The 16,326-nt window shown below is 51.6% G+C and overlaps 1 pseudogene; it reads left to right on the top strand.

The window, feature by feature from the left end:
* Window positions 1-838: 838 nt before the first annotated feature.
* LOC147726673 (uncharacterized) lies at window positions 839-8,333 on the top strand (annotated as a pseudogene).
* Window positions 8,334-16,326: the final 7,993 nt, after the last annotated feature.

Below are 16,326 nucleotides of genomic sequence, written 5' to 3' on the forward strand. Positions count from 1 at the left end.
GGTGCCATCTTGGAGCGTCCCGACGCTCGGGCTCTTCATTGCGACGCCTACTTAAGGCGGACTCGCTTGTCTTTCACTCAGATTAGGTGCTGCATTAGCGCAGGTCACGCTGCCAGTGCGCTGTGTTTTTAAAAATACCAGTTTTGTATTTTCGTTATTTTGCGTGGATTCTCCCTTGTTTTTACTACTATTCTGCCTGGGTACTCGTCCCCTTACCTGCACTTAATTTCTGGAAAGCGCACCGCCGTTTGGCGGGTCCGGGTCCCGGGGTTGGACTCTTGTGGGCGCCATCTTGGCTTGGGTTAGTGGAAATTTAGGCGGGCGCCATCTTGGAGCGTCCCGACGCTCGAGCTCTTCATTGCGACGCCTACTTAAGGCGGACTCGCTTGTCTTTCACTCAGATTAGGTGCTGCATTAGCGCAGGTCGCGCTGCCAGTGCGCTGTGTTTTTAAAAATACCAGTTTTGTATTTTCGTTATTTTGCGTGGATCTCCCTTGTTTTTACTACTATTCTGCCTGGGTACTCGTCCCCTTACCTGCACTTAATTTCTGGAAAGCGCACCGCCGTTTGGCGGGTCCGGGTCCCGGGGTTGGACTCTTGTGGGCGCCATCTTGGCTTGGGTTAGTGGAAATTTAGGCGGGCGCCATCTTGGAGCGTCCCAACGCTCGAGCTCTTCATTGCGACGCCTACTTAAAGTCGTCCTCTCCCGCGCAGCAGGACCGCGCAGTGGGACGCCGTCGCTTAGCCGGAGTCGTGCCAGAGTCCTGCCCGTCTGCGCTCGTCCGCGTCGAGGAAGCGTGAGCGGGCCTGGACTCTGGCATTTAGTCATCATACCATCATGCAGAATACCTTGACGCTCAGGTACAATCGCGCCGCTCTGCTTTCTATTAGAGAGAGGCTCACGGTGTGTGTTCATGATCCTGTGCACCCGTTGTCGGGTCCTTATGACTGTGCCTGTGGCAGTTTGTCACTTGATACCCCGTCTGGGGTGCGCTCTGTGGAAAGGAATGCCCCTAATACACGTACTAATATCTCTGAGCGTGTACTTAGCATCTGGAGTCTGAACGTGAGATCATTGGTCAAGCACCATCAGTCCTTACGTGACATGATCTAAAAGGAATCTCCTGACCTCATCTTCCTCACTGAGACTTGGCTTCAGGATGCGGACACTGCAATAATCAATCTGGCATTCCCTTCCAACTACACAGTGTTCACTCTTAACCGCACTTCTAGAGGGGGTGGCATAGCTATGGTGATAAAATCCTGCTTCCCGGCTGAATGGAAAGATCTCGACTTACCAGCATGTGAGAGCGCCTCTTTTAAGGTAGCCTTCAGTCATCAGTTTACACTTAGCGGTATGCTTATCTACCGCCCGCCAGGGAACGACACTGTCTTCAAGGTCGCTCTTGCTGACATGGTCAGCTCTTTAGCTCCGAGATGTGCTAATTTTAACATCGTAGGCGATCTCAATACCCATTTTGATCAGGGGTCATTAGCACCTATTAATACCTTGCTAGCGGACCTTGAAGCCATGCAAATGGTCCAACTAGTTACCTCCTCTACCCACACAGGAGGTCATATCCTTGACCCCTTCTTTACCACACTGGAGCGGGCTAGGGTCTCTGACCCGATGGTGGTAGGCTGGACTGATCATCTGCTGGTTAAAGTTTCATGTCCTATAGATGACCCACAATTTAAACCTGTGGACAGACTGATCCTTAAAAGAAATTGGCATAAGCTCAAACTGGAGGAGTTTTATAAGATCTTGGAGGCGCAGCCCCTGGGCAATCTGCTGAATGTGGAACAAGGATACGAGCAGTTTCGTAACTGGGTCCTAGCCGCCCTTGACTCTCTTATACCGATGCGCTGGTCGAAATGCCATGCTAAAGTTCCCAGCCCATGGTATAATGATACTCTTGCCGAGCTTAAGAGAACGTGCCGGCAAGCTGAGAGGGCGTGGAGGAAATCCTTTGATCCCACCTTGAAATCTTTGTATTTTGCCCAGCTTAAGATCTATCACAGGGCAATCTGTCAAACCCGGGCCGCACACTATGCTTTCGAGTTTCAGAATAGCCCCAATCCGTCTAAATTAATCTTTAAGGTTCTCAAAGACCTTATGGGGAAACGGGCCACCTCGGTGGAAATCTGCACGGACTCTCACTGTGAAAGTCTGGCATCCTTTTTCGTGGAGAAAGTGCAGGCGATCTACCGAGGATTTACGTCATCTGTGCCCGATGCTGAGCAAACTGGTGTGATAGCTACGGTTCATGAAACTCTGTCCTCCCTGCCAGTAATGTCTGACGAGGTCTTCGATACTCTGAGCCTCAAAATTAAATCCGGTTCTCCATTAGATCCGCTGAAGCCAGAGTTATTCAGACTTCTCCCTCCCCTATGTCGTGAGCCTATACTGGATCTGATCAATCTATCGCTCACATCGGGTGTGGTCCCTTCTTCCTGGAAGCAGGCAGTGGTCAGCCCAATTTTAAAGAAGCCTAACCTTGACCCCTACTACCAGAAAACTACCGTCCCATCTCCCTCCTGCCCTGGACCGCCAAGGTCACTGAGGCACACGTGAACTCCATCTTGTCCGCCCACCTTTCTCGAAATAACATTCTAGACCAGAGCCAGAATGGTTTTCGTGCACAACACAGCACCGAAACTGCACTGCTCTTTATGACCGAGCACTTGCGAACGGTGCTGGATGCTGGGCAGACAGCGGCGCTCCTCCTGTTAGATTTGAGTGCCGCGTTTGACACGGTGTCTCACGACATTCTGATCCGGCGCTTGGAGGGAGTGGGAATTTATTTTATTTATTTATTTTTAAAGTTTTATATAGCGCGAACAAGATCTTTGCAGATATCAGAGCGCTTTACAGAAACAGTAGGTCGGATAAGCGAGACTCTTACATCAATATGAGATTCCGTAGACAGTGCGTTGCAAGAATAGGGTATCAATCATACAAGAGTATACAGAGTAATAACAATCAAGAAATAATAATATGGAAGCAATACAATGTCTATACGGATAAGATTATAGCCCCCCAGAGGGTGAGTACGCACAATGTTGACAGTAAAGCAATAGTCAGTAGTGGGTGCGTTGCAGGATGTTGAGGCACTCAAGTCCTAGTGTACAAAGGTAAGTATTCAGACCGCTGATAATAAGGGAGCCAAATACTGTCATTGTTCCAATATCAATAGTGTTCAGGTGTATTTAGCCATAAGGATGGCCTTCACCTCTTTCTTGAAGAGTATAGTGGACGGGATAAGCCTGATTTCTGGCGGGAGTGCATTCCAGATCCTAGGAATTGAGGGGACTGCTCTCCAATGGTTTCGCTCTTTCCTCTCGGACCGGTTTTTTAAAGTGGCTATTCCACCTTGTCAGTCCTCTTTCCATCCACTGGGGCTGGGGGTTCGGCAGGGCTCTGCGTTGAGCCCCACTTTGTTCAACCTATATGTGAAACCGCTGGCTGCAGTCGTCAGACAATGTGGCCTAACCATGACATCGTATGCCGACGACACGCAGCTGGCGGTGACACTCAGCGGTGATCCCGAGGTGAACGCTCCCAGATTCCGTGCAGGACTCATAGCCGTGGCAAATTGGATGCGAACTAACTGTCTGCAGTTAAATGCCAAAAAAACTGAGGTCCTGATCTTAGGAAAGCAGGCGGAGCTCTGGGGAGACCAGTGGTGGCCTCCAGAATTGGGGGTGACTCCCATCCCAGCTGCCGAAGTTAAGAACTTGGGGGTCTGGCTGGATCCTACACTCTCCTTCACCAGCCACACGAAGAAGGTTGCAGCTACCTGTTATGGTATTCTGCGAGGGCTGAGACCGGTCCTCAAATTCTTCGACCCCCCTACTCGGCAACTGGTGGTCCAAGCCTCCATTCTTTCTCGGCTGGACTATGGGAGTGCGCTGCTGCTCAGAGTGAATCAGGCGGAGGCTACTAGATTGCAAAGGGTTCAGAATGCCGCGGCGCGAGCCATCGTTGGCCTTCCTAGACAGTGCTCTGTCTCTGCAGTTTTGACCTCTCTCCACTGGCTGCCGGTCGGACAGAGAATTACATTTAAGGCTCTCTGCCTGACATTTAAAATCTTGAAGCTTTCCTCTCCTCCAGCCCTCGCTAAGCTTGTTTCCTCCTATGTTCCTACGCGGTCTCTTAGATCGGAATTTCTCCATCTGGCGGTCAATACACGGTTTAGACTGAGTAGGATGGGAGGTCGCTCCTTTCGAGTATTAGCGGCAGGATTATGGAATTCTCTCCCTGTCCATATTCGAGCCTTGAATAGCCTTACTTCCTTTAGGCGCGCCATAAAAACTTTTTTGTTCCCAATCGCTGACTGATTCCTTCTTCTCCTTCCCAGCATCGATTTGTTGTGTTGTGGTACCTGATCAGGCGCCGGGACACCCCTTGGCTGGGGCAGCTGCGCGCCTTATAAAAACTACTAACATAACATAACATAACAGTGAAGTATGGAGTACAGAATGGAGGTTAAAGGCAGCCTTCCAGACAAGCGCTGTTCATTGCTGACATTCATGAAGTGTATATGGGGTCTCCCGACTACAGTGTTTGGAATAACTGGAGCTCCTGGTATCTTTAGAGGCCCAAAGGTGGCATTTTGCAAGGCCTACTGTTTTGTTTGCTTCATGTCCAGGCCTGCTGTTTTGTTTGCTGCAGGTCCAGGCCAGCCATTTTGTTTGCTTCAGGTCCAGGCCTGTTCTTTTGTTTCCTTCAGGTCCAGGCCTGCTCTTTTGTTTGCTTCAGGTCCAAGCCTGCTCTTTTGTTTGCTTCAGGTCCAGGCCTGCTCTTTTGTGCTCTTTTGTTTGCTTCAGGTCCAGGCCTGCTCTTTTGTTTGCTTCAGGTTCAGGCCTGCTCTTTTGTTTGCTTCAGGTCCAGGACCTGCTCTTTTGTTTGCATCAGGTCCAGGCCTGCTGTTTTGTTTGCTTCAGGTTCAGGCCTGCTCTTTTGTTTGCTTTAGGTCCAGGACCTGCTCTTTTGTTTGCATCAGGTCCAGGACCTGCTCTTTTCTTTGCATCAGGTCCAGGCCCGCTGTTTTGTTTGCTTCAGGTTCAGGCCTGCTCTTTTGTTTGCTTCAGGTCCAGGACCTGCTCTTTTGTTTGCTTCAGGTCCAGGCCTGTTCTTTTGTTTGCTTCAGGTCCAGGCCTGCTCTTTTGTTTGCTTCAGGTCTAGGCCTGCTCTTTTGTTTGCTTCAGGTTCAGGCCTGCTCTTTTGTTTGCTTCAGGTCCAGGACCTGCTGTTTTGTTTTCATCAAGTCCAGGCCTGCTGTTTTGTTTGCATCAGGTCCAGGCCTGCTGATTAGTTTGCTGCAGGTCCAGGCCTGCCGATCAGTTTGCTGCAGGTCCAGGCCCGCCGATCAGTTTGCTGCAGGTCCAGGCCTGCCGATCAGTTTGCTGCAGGTCCAGGCCTGCCGATTAGTTTGCTGCAGGTCCAGGCCTGCCGATTAGTTTGCTGCAGGTCCAGGCCAGCCGTTTTGTTTGTTTCAGGTCCAGGCCTGCTCTTTTGTTTGCTTCAGGTGTCAACTCCAACAGGTTGCCAGGCAGTCTGGGAGGACGGAAGGCTATCTCTTTAGAGGTGCAGTGTTAGTCTTTGACCACGAGCTGCCCACTTGTCCATCTGGAGGTGCTGTTGTCAAAATACTGACAGTGGCAGTGTTCAGACAACAACACAAAGAATGACAGCAAAAGTTCTGTCAATTAACTTTAACCGAACCAGTGAGGCATTTATCGACTATACTTGTCCTATGGTGCGCTTGCCGTTCATTGTTTTTTCCTGCTGGTTTTGGGTATTGCGCTTTATTGAGAACTTCGGTTGAAGTTCATTGACAGAACTTTTGCTGTCATTCTTTGTGTTGTTGTCTGAACACTGACATTATTGATTACCCTGATTAAGGACATTTCTTCTGCCTATTGAGGACATAAGAAGACGTTTTACCTGCACTGCTGAATGCTGAGAATTTTCCTTTTATCTCTGGAGATGTCCAGCCGGTAAGGGACTGGGTGTTTTCTGTAAAGCAAGCACTAATATTATTATTATTGTCAACGGGAGGGGAGGACATTTCTCATTGTTTATTTATTGTTCCCCTATAGGTTTCACCTCTCCTGTTCTCAGATCAACCTGCAGAAATCGGCTGGGGGATTAGAAGTATATTGTCCTGGCTTCTGATCCCCACAACTCCAATAGTCAGTCTGGAAGGTGTGAGTGTCTTGAATGCTCTCATCCATAGACAGGCTTTAGGAGTGTGTGGAAATTCTCTTTGTTCCTGTGGATGGAGCCCATGGTGGGTAGAAGAAGAGGAAGAGGAGGAGGAGGAGGCCTGACGTCCACGAGGACGAGCTCTTTGTCTGCGCCTGTATGATTTATACAATGGGGTTTTCTGCTGCTGTTGCTGCTGTGTCTGCTTATATGGACAAAAAGAAGATCTTCCGAAGCCCCTGTACCTTCTGTTCACAGAACCTCTAATTTGCAATCCCAAAGACCTGGCTGTTGCCCTGCTGACTTTGAACCTTTCCAATGCAGCATCAGCTTTCTTTCCTAAAAGGCCTGTGCCGTCAAAGGGCAAATCCATTAAAGCAGCCTGAACATCCATTGAGAACTCAGAAGTCTTCAGCTAGGCAGCACTTCTGGTGGCAATTGAAGACCCTATGACCCTAGCCACTGAATCCGCTGTGTCCATACCGCTTTGTATGACCTGCCGAACAGCAGCCTGCGTGTCAGCAACCACCTCATTAAAATTCTTTCTATCCTCTTCAGGAAGTTTAGGAGACAATTGCTTAACAGTATCCATCAACGCATGGCTATAACGACCCAGTGAGCAAGTGTTTGTAGATTTAAGGGCCATGCTACCTGAAGAAAATACTTTTTTTGCAGATTGTTCCTGCTTTTTGGAATCCTTATCACCAGGTACCTGGGGAAAAGCACCTGCAGATTTTTTAGAGCAGGCAGCTTGCACAACCAAACTCTCCGGCAAGGGATGAGTGGACAAAAAGTCAGGGTCACAAGGAGGCACTCTAAAGCCTTGCAACAGCCTTAGAAACTGCAGGAGCATTAAGAGGTCTACTCCACACCTCTAGGATAGGATCAGTCAGAGCATCAGTAAATGGAAGTATAGGCTCAACAACAGATGAAGGTGAATGGAGGACTTCAGTCAGAATGTTCGATTTATACTCAGCAGTGGGCAAAGTCAAATTGAGAAAACCTGCTGCCTTTTTAATAACAACATGATAGGGTGCAACATCTTTAGACGGTGCATCCGACACCGAGGCTAACTCCCAATCAGGGGACAGTTCAAGACCAATTGCCTCTCTTAAATCATCGAAATAATCCTCCGGTTCCTAAAGCTCACCCTCTTCAAACTCAGCTTCCCTATGACTCCGCTCCTCGAAAAGGCGCTGGGCTTCACACCTCGACCTCTCCTTCCGAAACAACGTCGTCGGATCCGGAATCGACTCCGAAGGGGCCGGAGCCGGCGGCGAACGCAGAGCCTGAACCGGCGTCGAACTTCGAGTTGGAAGATCTCGAGGTCAGTCCGGAGCCGGTGAAGCCGTAAATGGCGTCGATGACCTCGGCGACGCCGAGAGATGCCAAGGTGGAGCCGGCACCGGCATGAACGGCATGAAAGGTGCCGGAGCATAAGCTTGGGGAACTCCCAAATTGTATGCCAACGGACCCATGGGACCAGCCGGTGCTCCAGAGGGGTACATGGCTCTCGCATAAACACTGTACATGGTGTTTGAAAAATGCGAAGGATCCTGTCCTGGACCCAGAAAAGGAGAATACGAACCCACCGGCTGCTCCTGGGGAGGCTGCACCGGAATTGACTCCTCTTGTTCCTCTTGTTCCTCGGGTTGGTGAACCGGAGTCGACGAGCCCTTAAGAACAGGAACCTCTTCCTCTTCATGTTCTGAAGACTGAGATGGAGCCAGAGAAGGATTCGATACCGGAGCCGGTGAATGCTCCGGTGACTCCAACGGTAAAGCCTCACCTTCCGGATTCTGCTCTGGAGAAGGAGATACCATGTCCTTACGATGTCTTCAACCAGACTACTTCGCCCTCGAATTCCTCTTCTTTCCCGAATGGTACCCTTGATCCATGCTTCCTCTTCTTATGTTTTTTCTTCGATGACCTGGAAGCATGTCCCGAAGTCGACTTCGAAGCCGACCTCGACCGGGACCTCGACCTCGACTTCGAGCGCCTCGATCTTGAACTCTTCCTGGCCCCTTTACCTTTTAATTTGGCAACCAGGAGTTTTGCCTCACGTTCACAAAGAGCCTTCGGATTCATTTTCAAACAGGATCGACAACCTTGGACGTCGTGATCTGACCTCAGGCACCATAAACACTCGTCATGCGGATCTGTGATGGACATCATTTTTCCGCATTCACCACACGGCTTAAAACCAGTGTAAAAGGAAAGTTAAACGTGCACCGCGCGTGTACAAAACATGCCAACAAACTCACTAAGCGTAAAAGAAAGGATTCAAAGTATCTCACAAGTGTCACATTAAAGATAAACGCGGCCACTTCTGAGTTTGGGAAAAGGGCGCGGCGGCGGGCACTAGAAGGGAAGACCAGCCAGCGAGATTTCAGAAAGCAACCACACAACCACACACAGAGAGTTAAAGGACGCGGTCGCGAGTCAAGGATAAAGTGTGCAAAAACAGGTAATGTCTACACTAAAGTGATTTCAGCAGCCTGATGTCAGTGGCAAAATACAGGGAATACCGGTATCACAAGCAGCTAGGAGAAACAAACGCTGGATCCGGAAGGAAGAGGGCGTGGAGTCAGTTTCAGGAAACCGAAAGCCAAGCACGGCTCTTCGGCGCGTCAGACTATTTAAAAGAAGGGATTGTAGATAAACTCCAACTCTGTTAGAGTGGTTAGGGACTTGCTCATAAGTGTGCATTTACTATAAAGCAAGCCCTTCAATTCTCCTTAGGACTCCAGGAAACTATGCAGGAGGCTTGAAGCCTAACCAGCAGCAGGGAGGCTGCTCCTGGTGGAGCTAAGCTTTATCTACTCATCTTCTCCTACTCTTCTACCTGAACCAAACTTGAATAAAGTAACCTTGTTTGTACACTTGGTCTATGGATCTTCCTTTTACAACGTACCTCCTATTCACAGTATATGTATCTAGGATGTGCTCCCAATGAGGAGTCCCAGAAGATGGGTAAATAAAGGAAAATGACCTAATTATATATAATAAGACACCCAAGGGAAAAATGGCTGGGACATATTCCATATACTTTAAGAATGTGATATGGCAGTCCCACAATCCTTAAATGAGGATTTAGTAGTAGTGCAAGTTTATTAAGGCACGAATAAATAAAATCCATGGTGCATTGCACACACTCGATGCAGGTTGTGTTAAAAAAAAAACTCTGGCAGCCATATCCTTGCCGGTATTAATACGAGACCTTTGCCCTAATAAAAAGGATCAAAGGAAAGTGTGTCAGACCAAGCGGGTAGACAGACACCGCAGTGAGTATTTAAAAGATGCCCCCAAATGTGGATGCTTGTATCTAGCGTAATTGGCACTGTACCGCTAATTGCAGAACATTTAGTTAGTTATGGGCGCTTACCAATGTGATGAACAGAGCTCCTTCCGGTGTGTACGCTGGAAACCTAATGACTCGCAGGAGAACACCCTTTCATATAGGCCTGGGAGCTGTAACAGTTGTAGGACTGTACCCGCTCCATAGACGTCTGCCATCTTGGAACAGTTAATTCAGTACCCCGCATATCAATAGAGGTTAAAAGTGGGTAATTCATCAGCCCCGAGGTGTGTTGATGTAGAGCTCAAGGGTCGTGGGGTATTGATCAGCAATATGCTAGATGGGCAAATGCATAGTAGTAAAACAAATACCGTCGGCCATCTTGGAGTGTCTAATCTCCGTATCCGGCTTATTAACAGAGATATTGATGGCACTCACAATAAGTATGAGGAAACATTGGCACTTACATCTGAAAGAGACACGTTAGTGATAGATTCCTTACCTTAGAATATCCCCAGGCGTCAGACTGGATCCGGAAATTTTGCGTAGCAGTACCCTTGCGCGTCGGTAGGCGTCGTCTGCGGCTCCGCGTCCGTCGTCGGCGTCGTGATGACGTCGTCGGAGTACTTAGACGCCGTCTCCACGTGCTGACGTCAGTTCTTCTTTTTCCCGCGCCAGCAGCGCAGATCCGGAAAAAGTGGTACCCTAGTCACTTTTTGACTAAACTTTTTTGAGATCTTTTTGATCATTCTCAGAGTCTTCGACTCCGATTGGTGCGATTGATGCCAGGTTTCAAGCCTTGTGGGAACTGCGACCGACTGATGTCGGTCACCGACCCTCACCATCGGTGCCTCCACTGTCTCGGCGTCGATCACGACGACAAGGCCTGCTCCGACTGTCGGGCCTTAACCTTGAAGGCTAGGCGGGAGCGGTCCCGCAAGCGGCTCGAGCTCCGGCAGTCGGCCCCGCGCCGTGAGAGGTCCCGGTCCGGACAGAGGTCGAGGGACCGGTCGCGGGGGCGGAGCCATCTCAGCTCCGTGAGTCGACATCACTCCTCAGGTTCTAAGTCGTCGTCAGGTAAGCACAAGAAGTCGAAGAGGCGTCATCGCTCTTCCGACTCCCCCCAAAGCTCACGCGATGCTGCCGAGGGTTCGGGTGACACCGCCCACGCGGCTCCTTCGGAGTTGCGGGCGTCGCAACCTGCCTCAGACCCTTCGATCCCTGGGCAGCAAGCAACGCCGGAGGAGATCGAGGGCTTCCTCGTGGCCATGAGGTCCCTCACTCCTCCAGTGGGTTCCGCGGCGCCTTCGGGCCCAGCGGACCCATCTGGGGGCCTAGCAGGTCGGGTGCTTTGGCCCCGACGCTGGCGGGAGCCTCGGCCCTGACGGCGCAGGTGCCTTCGGGCCCGGCGCTGCAGTGCCCCACTGGATCCGCTTCAGGATCCGGATCGTCGCTGGTCGACCTGACGACCTCACCGGCGCCGGTTCCACCCTGTTTTGGCGCCGGAGCGGCGCCGCTGGGCACCGCTCTCGACGCCGCTTGGGAAGTTCTACTTCAATAAACCTGCCCCATCATTTGTCAACCCTGAGTACCAGGAGATGGGTGATAAGGAGGAGTATTGGGAGGGGTCTGAGGACCCTCTGACACGTGAGTGTCAGTCTCAGGAGAACAGGACAGGTGGACTTGGGGATGCCAGTGGTCTGGACACCTCGCCAGACACTGGTTTTGTCTCGCCTCCTAGCGTGGCTACGGAGGAGGGGGCAACCTTCAGTGTGGTGTTGACGCAGGCAGCCAAGGCCTTGGACCTTGAGCTCCCCGTCGCGGCTGTGAGGACTAATCTCCTCACTGAGGTCCTTAAACCGCAGTCAAGCTCAACCGAGCCTCTGCTGCCATTTAATGAGGCCTTAAGTGACGTTCTTTTGGTCACTTGGTCCTGGCCCGCTACAGGTCAGCCTGTAGATAGGAACGTGGCCAGACGCCACCGCCCGGCTCTGGGCGACCCTTGTTTCCTGTGCACCCACCCCACCCCTGAGAGCCTGGTCATCCAGGCCTCTAATTCCCAGACCGCATTACCGTTGGCTCCGCCTGATCGGGAATCCAAGAGGTATGAGAATTATGGAAAGAAAATATTCTCCTCCCTAAGTTTGGGACTGCGCTCTTTCAACACTGCATGCCTCTTGGGCCGTTACACCCACTCCCTGTGCTGCCACAATGCCCGGCGGAGGTTAAGGCTAAACTCGCCCAAGCCCTTGCGTAGGGTCGAGATGCGCCATGTTTCTCCATCCAGTGTGGGCTTGATACCACCGACTCACTGGGCAGAGCGATGGCAACAACGGTGGCGATTTGTCACCACGCCTGGTTGAGGTCCGCCAACTTTTCAGCGGATGTCCAGAATACACTGATGGACATGCCGTTTGATGGCCGTCACCTCTTTGGCGACAAGGCAGACCATGCGCTTAAGCGCTTTAAGGACTCCAGTGCTACGGTCAAGTCCTTGGGCCTTTCGGCCCGCGCCAGCAAACGGGTGCCTTTCGCTCCTTTCGTGGCCAAGGAAGGGGCGCCCCCACACATGCTTCCAGCCATGCACCGAAGACTAACATACAACGCCGTGGCGGCTGTGGAAATCGCCGTGGAGGCGGTCGGGGACAACGGCAAGGTCAGTCTACACCTTCCCCCGCAGCATCTGCCTCAAACCCTCCTAGTCCATGCTTTCAGGCCCATGTGAAGCCAGTGGGGGGGGGGGCAGGGTTCGCCATCACCACTCCCACTGGTGCACTGTCACATCGGACAGGTGGGTGCTGCAAATCGTCCGAAGGGGCTACTCCCTCCCCTTCGAGATGACCCCTCAAGCCATGCCACCGCAATACCACAGCATATCGGGGGATCATTTGCGGCTTCTGCAGGAGGAAGTTACGGCCCTCTTGGCCAAGAGGGCCATCAAGCGCATTCCTGGGCCAGAAGTAGGGTGTGGTTGCTACTCCCACTACTTTCTGGTACCCAAGAAGGGCACAGGGGGCCTACGCCCTATCTTGGATCTACGGAACGTCAACGGCTTCCTCCGGAAGGAGAACTTCAAAATGCTGACACTGGCTCAAGTCTTAGCTGCCCTGGACCCAGGAGACTGGATGGTATGTTGGACTTGCAGGACGCTTATTTCCACATCCCCGTCCTGCCGGCCCACCGGCGCTACCTGCGGTTCACGGTAGGCCACGAGCACTTTCAGTTTACTGTGCTCCCCTTCGCCCTTACCAGCACCCCACGGGTGTTCACGAAGGTGATGGCGGTGGTCGCAGCTCATCTGTGCAGGTTAGGAGTTTCAGTCTTCCCCTACCTCGACGACTGGTTGTTGGAAGCGGGCTCGCCCCAGACAGTCGTCAGCCACCTCCAGACGACGGCGGATCTCCTGCACCTGCTGGGGTTCTCCATCAACGTGCCGAAGTCACACCTGTTTCCTTCTCAAAAGCTCCTCTTCATCGGAGCGGTTCTCGACTTGGCGCAGTTTCGGGTTTATCCCCCCGAGCAGCGGGTTCGGGATATTCAGGCTCTGATTACGATCTTTCAGCCTTTATCTCGAGTCTCGGTCAGTTTGACGTTGCGGCTTCTGGGGCTGATGGCTTCCTGCATCCTTCTGGTGCATCACGCCCGTTGGCGGATGCGGGCTCTGCAGTGGGACCTGAAGTTTTAGTGGGCCCAGCATCAGGGCAACCTGTCCGACCATGTCCGGATCTCGGAGGGCACTGCGAGACAGCTGCAGTGGTGGCTCACGGACCGTGATTGGGTCAGCGGCAGATCCCTCTCTCTTCCACAAGCGGAGCATGTAGTTGTGACGGACGCGTCCCTCCAGGGCTGGGGAGGCCACATGGGAGAGGCGGAGAGAAGAGGCCTCTGGTCTCCGGCGAAGTCCCGGCTCCATATCAACCTTTTGGAGCTGCGGGCGATTCGTCTTGCACTTAAGGCATTCCTCCCCTCTGTCCGAGGGAGTGTAGTGCAAGTGTTCACGGACAACACCACCGCCATGTGATACTGCAACAAACAGGGCGAGGTGGGGTCGTGGACCCTATGCCAGGAGGCTCTGCACCTCTAGCAATGGCTGGGACATCAGGGTGTGACCCTGGTGGTTCAACACCTAGCAGGTTCTCTGAACGCCAGGGCGGGCGAACTTAGCCGTCGGTGCATGATGGATCACGAATGGCGTCTGAACTCGGACGTGGCGCAAGGCCTCTTTCAGCAGTGGGGAGAGCCTTGGTTAGATCTATTTGCCACAGAAGAGAATGCGCAATGTCATCAGTTCTGCGCGTTGGAATTTCCAAGGCGTCACTCGCTCGGAGACGCTTTATGTCGCGAGTGGAGTTGCGGTCTGTTGTACGCCTTCCGCCTATACCACTTTTGCCCAGAGTGTTGAAGAAGATCAAAAGCGACCAGGCCCAAGTTATCCTTGTGGCTCCGGACTGGGCACAAATGTACTGGTATCCCGAGCTACTCAGTATGTCAGTCGATCCCCCGGTTCGTCTGCCTCTTCAGGAGGACCTTCTGTCGCAGCAGTAGGGGACGGTCCTCCACCCGAACCTGTCCAGTCTCCACCTCCATGCTTGGAGATTGAGCGGCGACAGTTGAGGCCATTTAACTTGCCTCCTGAAGTCTGTAATATCATTCTGGCGGCCAGGCGGCCCTCCACTAAGTCGGTATACGACTGCAGGTGGAACAGATTTGTGGCATGGTGCACAGCAAAGGCTGTGGATCCTCTCTCTGCCCCTCTTTCTGAGGTTCTTCTCTTCCTTCTTTCTCTTGCCCAGCAGGGCAGTGCTCTGGGCACTACCAAGGGCTACCTTTCTGCCCTTTCAGCCTTTCTAAGGCTGCCTGATCAACCATCTTTGTTCAAGTCCCCTATTGTAAATCGTTTTCTGAAGGGCATCACACACACGTTTCCACCTGTTCCCTTTGTGATGCCTCAGTGGGACTTGAACCTGGTTCTTACTTTTCTGATGTGCGCTCTCTTCGAGCCACTTCACAACTGTCCTATCCGCCTTCTTACTGTGAAGACTGCTTTCCTGGTTGCCATCACCTCTGCCAGAAGGGTGAGTGAGCTCCAGGCTCTATCCTCTAAACCTCCTTTCCTTTCTGTCCATCCGGACAAGGTTGTGTTGCAGACAAAACCCTGTTTCCTGCCCAAGGTAGTCACAGCCTTCCACATCAGGCAGTCCATCACCTTGCCCACCTTCTTTCCGCCTCGCATCCCTCGAAAGAGGAAGAGAGGCTCCACCGTCTGGACCCAAAACGTGCGCTCTCATACTATCTGGATCGCACACGCTAGTTCCGTGTGGATGACCAACTCTTTGTTGGTGACGTGGGCGCTAAGAAAGGACGGGCGGTGCACAAACGGATCATCTCTCGGTGGATCGTGTTGTGCATCCAAGCGTGCTACTCTATGGCTAAAAAGGAACGTCCTGCTGGGCTGAGGGCCCATTCCACTCGGACCACGGCGACTACTACTGCCCTGGGCCGAGGAGTCTCCTTGCAGGACATTTGTCAGGCAGCTACGTGGGCCCCGCTGAACACGTTTGCAAGTCACTACTGCCTGGGCAGCCAAGTCCGGAGGGATGGCTTCTTTGGCCGTTCCGTCCTCCAGGACTTTCTGGTGTGATTATTGGTTCGAAGACCCACCACCGGGGTTGGTATTGCTGGGGTATCTATTCTAAGGTAAGGAATCTATCACTAACGTGTCTCTTACAGATGCACAAGTTACTACTTGTGTAACGATATATCTGTAAGAGACATTAGTTAGTGATAGATTCCTTACCGACCCACCCATCCTCCCAGTCTGCGAACCGATATCTAGGGTTAAGGTCATCCTCTTTCAGGGCCCTAGTTTCGATTGGCACCAGTGTTGGTTTTTGACATGGCTCTGCATTTTTTGGCGCGGAAAAGCTGTGTCTAAGAACTGACGTCAGCACGCGGAGGCAGCGTCTAAGTACTCCGACGACGTCATCACGGCGCCAACGACGCCGATGACGGACGCGGAGCCGCAGACGGCGCCTACCGACGCGCAAGGGTACTGCTACGCAAAAATTTCCAGATCCAGTCTGACGCCTGGGGATATTCTAAGGTAAGGAATCTATCACTAACTAATGTCTCTTACAGATATATAGTTACACAAGAAGTAATTTGTGCTACGTGCTGATAAGACGTTGAAACCTTTCATTTCTTCCAGACCAGAAAATACTTTCTGCAAGGGGAAGAGCCTTAAAAACTTACTTAGAACTAGTTATTCTAGGATGGGCAATCAGGTACATTCTTTCTCGAGTCACATACTTGGCGGTGTATGTACAATGAAATGGCGGAGCGTGTCGTTACCCTCCTGGGCTTAACGACATGCTCAGCCACTTCGGAAACGCAAGGCTGCACCATATTTACAAGAATGAGGTGGAGCCTTGCGTTTCCCCCTACGATGGTGCTAAGTTTAACAACTTAGCGACAACGCAGGCACCCGTGCACCTGAGTGCAAGTGTGCCGGCGTGCTGGGGAGGATTGTATATGAGTAGGAAGGTGTCCCTTCCTGCACATAAACAATCCTCAAATACCACTGTGTAACTTTCATGTGTACTGCTTCATGAACATGAAAGTTACCAAATTGAATTTTTTTAAAAGGTTTGTTTATGTACAGGAAGGGACACCTTTTTGTACATAAACAAATCATGGCATTATGCTTTATGCATGTGTGCTGAAGGAAGCACACATGAAAAAAGCAAAAACGAGGAGAAATAATGCATTTCTCCTCATTTCGCCAACTTAATTTTGCCGCTGCCTCCTATGTAGGCCA

The sequence above is a fragment of the Lissotriton vulgaris genome, chromosome 3_1 (genome assembly GCF_964263255.1).
Source record: "Lissotriton vulgaris chromosome 3_1, aLisVul1.2, whole genome shotgun sequence".
Lineage (NCBI taxonomy): Eukaryota > Metazoa > Chordata > Amphibia > Caudata > Salamandridae > Lissotriton > Lissotriton vulgaris.